Genomic DNA, 5,853 nt, shown 5'->3' with positions numbered 1-5,853 from the left:
TTGACAAAATCCAATAATATTTCATTAATATCATGAAATCAATGATGATTTTTTAATAAAAACAAATTTCATTAACAAATTGCTCGATATCGTCCGGCATAATTTGATTTACATCATTGCCCTGGTGACAGGTTAAACATGCACAAAAAATTACAGATCTGCAATTTAACAGATATAATATATTTAAAAAATTATCAATGGATCTAAAAAATACAACAAATTTCAGCATTGTCTTCTAATAGATAAATCATTACATCTATCTTCTATGCATGTTCTAATCGCCAGATCTGCTAATCAATGGTTTTAAATTCCAATATAAAGATGAGATCTGTCAAAATCGATTCAAGATCAAAAAAATTTTAAATTTGACAACTAGATCTGAAATCAATCATCATTACATACTATTAAGCACATAAAGAATGACTTTTCTCTCTCTGGAATGGGAGTTCTTTTTCTTTAAACGGCAAATCCCATATATGGGGAATGGATGCTAACCCTTTATTCCTTTATTTCATTAATAGATAATGAAGGAGTACATCTAGCATATGTTAGGTCAAAGGACCTTTAAGAAATTCTTGCAAAAATTAAACTAAAAGTACTACTCTCTTACACAATGGAACCTAACATAAGGAACAGAAAGTCTATCTAAACACATAGCAAATTTGACCTTAGCTGGGAGAAGCTCAAAAGAAGTAAAAAGCTTGTCCTCTCCAAATTTTGCAGTAGCCATTGCATCAGCCGAAGAATTTGCTTCTCTAAAAATATGAGATAATGAAACATCCAACTCACTTAAAAGAGACCGTATCTTCTGCAGTACTTGATACAAAGGCCATTTAGATAGCATCCCTAACTTAACTATATGAACAAGAATCTTCGATTCGACTTCCACGATGCAACCATGAAACATCTCTCTCCACAAAGCTGTAATCCAAAGGACAATGATAATGCCTCCGCCATCAGCACATCGGCATTCTCAAACTCTTCGTAAAATGCAAAAACTAAGTGTCCTTCATGTGTACCAAGCATATCGCCATCAGCAGCACCTGATGATATCACACTTGCATGCGTATTTAGTTTAAAGAATTAATCAAAGGGTTGACCCATGAGATTAGAGAAAACTGATGAGAAAAGGATGAGCAAGTAGCTGGTTTAGCAAAAGAACAATCTCGATCCCCTTTAAAATGTGAATTCCGAAGTAGATTAGCTGCCCCCATTTGCTCAATAAATTGATCAACTTGGAAGATAACTTGCGAAGTAGTAAATGATTCCCCTTTAAACCAAGCAGAGTTTCTACCCTTCCAAATGTACTATAAAACTAACAAAGGAAGTAATACCTGAATACATCCTCGACTGACAAATGAATCAGAGCAAAATCACAATAACAATAAGGAAGAAATACTTGAGACTTTAGAATCCAATATACCAAACTTTTTAGCATAACATTGCCAAACTTCCGAAGCTAAAGGACTCTCCACAAACAAATGAAGCAACGATTCCTCAAAAGCAAAACAACAAAAACACCTAGATGCCAAAATAACACCCTTTCTCTGAAGTAGATTATCAACGGGGATCCATCTACGTACAAGCCTCCATGCAAAAAAGGAAATCTTCAAAGAAATACTATAGTCCCGAAGAAATTTATCAACCAGTGAAATATTTCTGGATTGCCAAATTCTCTCCCAAGCAGAAGAGATCGAGAATACTCTAGTAGAAGATGCCAGCCAAACCATTTAATCCTTAGAAGAAGAATTAAAGGGGATTTGTAAGATACTAGCAACCAAAAAATCCAGCAACCATTTCTTGAGCCACTTCTTGTTCCAACCATTGGAAGAATAAAATTCCCCCGCGAGAAAAAGAGAAGAATCTATAACCCCTACAGAAGTTGCCAGAGTGATGCGAAATATGGGCTGCTTATGGGCCATGTTACAAGGGTCAAGTAGTTAGAGTTTTTATTAGTAGCTTAGTAGCTTATTTTCCAGATTACTAGTTAATTTGGTAGGAATAAACTCGGTCCAAGATCTTATGTTGAATTGGATCCAAATTAGTTGTCAAGTCCATTGGTTAATTGAGTCGTTTTGTTAGCTATTTCCTTTGTAATGGGCCCACAATAAGCTTCTTAATTGGGCCGTGCGTTAGTTGATTAGTATTAGATAAGTTAAGTTGAGTCCGTTAGTTTAGGTATAGTAGGGTCATAAATATTTGTATCATTTCATTCAAAAGGGAGGAAGAAATTGACCTTTTTTTTAGAGAGTTTTCTCTTGGCTTTTTGCTGACCCTTTGAATACTTTAGATGGGTTCTTGAGAGTTCATTCATCTATGGCTTATCAATCAAAGACCGCAATTGATTGTGGCGCCTTCCTACCAACCTTAATTCGTCTTGAGCGGTCCCTGATCGAATTAGGTTCCATCCCTTATACCAAGGCTCGTTGTCCACGTGAACAACGGGTTGAGGTTCTTTGTGTCTATAACCTGATCAAGATAAATCCTTCCGCTGCCTGATCGATTCAATTTGTTCTCGAGCGGTCCTTAGAGAATCGAATTTGTATCAGTTGGTATCAGAATTTCGGCTCTTGATCCAGGTTAATATCCTTTTCTTTCTTATTTTCCTCTTTGTTTTTTTTCTACCAAACCCTACCCAATTCAAAAAACAAAAAAAATCCTATTCATCGTTCTAGGGTTTGAATTTCGTGTGATCACCTCTGTTATTGTTTGTTCAATTCTTGTTTCTTGTTGAGTCATCTTTGTTTGTGTTTTATTGAGCAAAAAAAATGGTATTGCAGCATCTTACTGTTTATTAGGTACTGTAGCATTTATTACTGTTCATCAGATATTGTGGCATGTTACTGTAGTGATACTGTTCATCATACTGTAGCAGTTACTACTCATCCGAAACAAAAAAATTCCATACCTTGTGTTTGTCTCTTGTTGTTCTTGAGTCTTGTAGTTGGTTGGTGTTTTCTTGAAGTTCTTGATTGACAAATATCAATCTTAGAAGTTCTTGAAACCCTAGGTTGGTTCTTGAAGATCTTGAAAAAATCTTGAATTTTGTGGGCTGCCTTTAAATTCTTGAATGAAATTTCTATGCAATCAGCCTTATTTGGTTCCCAAAACAAAGTTGTCGTTGAGTTCTGGAACAAAAAGATCCAATCCATTGTTGAAAAGGAGACAAGAACAGCCCTACGTTTCCAGTTTCCTAATTTGAGCTGTGTTTGTTCCAATAGTTTCCTAACTGGAACTTCTGCCCAAATACACTTTGGATTGGTACAAAAGAGTCTCTAATCATGGTTTCACGTGGGGGAAAGGGGATTGTTAAACTTCATTGCCACTTTCCAAATCTGGTTGGGATTCCAAAGAAGAAAAAATTGCACAAGCTTCACTACTTTTCCTAGTTAGAATTGGAAATTTTCCTTGAAAACAGCCTTCCTTTTTGTGTAATTGTCCTAAATTTCGTGGGAATTGGGTTAAAGGTAGTTTCTAATCCTTGTTTCCTTAGGAAAAAGGGAAGGAAACAGCCGCATAATTCCAGATTTGAATCGGTTTCCAAATTCCAGCCGTAGAGTCTTTCGAGTCGCATTAGTTGCCTTTTCTTTGTAGCGATTCATTCCGGCCACTTTCTCACAAAAATCCAGCAAAATTAGTGTGTCTTGAGTCATTTTATTCTTGTTATTTCATGTCAAAAGTTGGCCAGAAAATTCCAAATCGGTCTCAGATTTCCTTATCAAAGCAGTAGAGTATTCCTAGTTTCCCTTCTTTAGTTGTTTGGTCCGAATCTGTGTAGCTTTAAATTCAGTCCATTGAATCGTATGTTCAGCCTTAGTTTTGTGTGATTTCCAGGTTTAATTTGTGTCTCTGTTAGAGTCTTTTGAGTCTTTCATTCCATTATTTCTTGTGTGTGAAATTTGGTCAGCTTATTCCATACGATTGTGTTGTGTTTTGGTTGTCAATTTGATTGAATTACCTTGAGTAAAATTCTAATTTCTTCAAAGGAGGTGAACTGAGCTTTGAGAAATTGGTGAGCTTATTAGAGTATTACACATCTTTGAGTGACATACACGAGTGTGAGTGTAAACACGTGAGGGAGTGATTGTGAGGTACATATATTTTGTTTTGCACTAACCATTTTGCAGATACATAATCATGTCCAACGAAAGATCATCACACTTTGGTTCTGTACTCTACTGATCAATACACCTTTACAAAAGCCAACTTATTCAAGGAGTCGTGGAAGTAAAGCTATGAGTTTTCCATGGCTGATCGTGAGTATTTTCAAGTTGTCCAACAGCCATGTGTACCAGCTTGTGTCATTCATGACAAGTGCAAGTCTTCTACAATCCAAGAGGGCCATTATGAGAAGAATTGGGTTTCAACACTACCAACACTTGTTGGTATCATTCCTTTCCAACCAAGATTTGAGGACAAATCTTTTCCAAGAAGAAGGGAATGATGTGAAATATGGGCTGCTTATGGGCCATGTTACAAGTTTCAAGTAGTTAGAGTTTTTATTAGTAGCTTAGTAGCTTATTTTCTAGATTTCTAGTTAATTTGGTAAGAATAAACTCGGTCCAAGATCTTATGTTGAATTGGATCCAAATTAGTTGTCAAGTCCATTGGTTAATTGAGTCGTTTTGTTAGCTATTTCCTTTGTGTAATAATCAGCCCACAATAAGCTTCTTAATTAAGCCGTGAGTTAGTTGATTAGTATTAGATAAGTTAAGTTGAATCCATTAGTTTAGGTATAGTAGGGTCAAATATTTGTATCGTTTCATTCAAAAGGGAGGAAGAAATTGACCTTTTTTTTAGAGAGTTTTCTCTTGGCTTGTCGCCGACCATTTGAATACTTTAGATGGGTTCTTGAGTGTCCATCTATGGCTTATCAATTAAAGAACGCATTTGATTGTGGCACCTTCCTCCCAACCTTAATTCGTCTTGAGCGATCCTTAATCAAATTAGGTTCCATCTCTTATACCAAGGTTCATTGTCCACGTGAACAACGGGTTGAGGTTCTTGTGTCTATAACCTGATCAAGATAGATCATTCTGCTGCCTGATCGATTCAATTTGTTTTCGAGCAGTCCTTAGAGAATCAAATTCGTATCATAGAGGGTCATCCGCATGCCATCTATCATACCAAAAATCAACCACACTTCCCCAAACACCAACGAATTTGACTCTCAACAAACTCTCGTATAGACTCCAAATGATGCCAAGAGGACGAAGGACTGCCAACTACCACCAATGAAAGATGAATCCCCTTGATGTACTTACTATAATACATATACCCTGACCACAGTGAATATGAGTTTACTTTTCTCTCTTGTAGTAAGAGTGCCCTCTCCCTTTTTATGAGAGTTCAAACTTTTTCAAAAAACCAAGCTACTTCATTCCATAAACTAAGATCCCACCAAGAATTCAATGCAGCAATAGATGATCTACATAAAAACAAAGTTACCAATTAGATTCTAAACTAAGTGTTTTCCCTCTAACTTGTTGAAAGAAACAGTTAGTTAGGAATGATTAGGAGTTTGGCCAGAAGAGGAAAGAAGTGAACAACATCCCCTAAACTGGTAGATACCAAAAGATCTAAGATAAAATGATAGAAGTGGTCGGCAGTTAAAGGCTCTTCAATGGAATGGATTTCACAAGATTCTATTTCACCTAACGTTGATGCTTCGACAGATCAGTTGGAAGTATAAAACCTATTAAACCTTGTTTGATTAGATTGCTTTAGCCTTTCTCTTTGATTCTCCATTTGTTCGTTTCAGTTCCCTTTATTTTAAGTTCCTTTGGGTTAGTGTAGCTTTTCCTTTCAGTTGCGCCATAATTCTGTCTTGTTTGAGAACTTAGCTTCTTTAAT

This window comes from Coffea arabica, chromosome 5e, assembly GCF_036785885.1.
Source record: "Coffea arabica cultivar ET-39 chromosome 5e, Coffea Arabica ET-39 HiFi, whole genome shotgun sequence".
Classification (NCBI taxonomy): domain Eukaryota; kingdom Viridiplantae; phylum Streptophyta; class Magnoliopsida; order Gentianales; family Rubiaceae; genus Coffea; species Coffea arabica.
Note: the sequence above shows the minus strand (reverse complement) of the source record.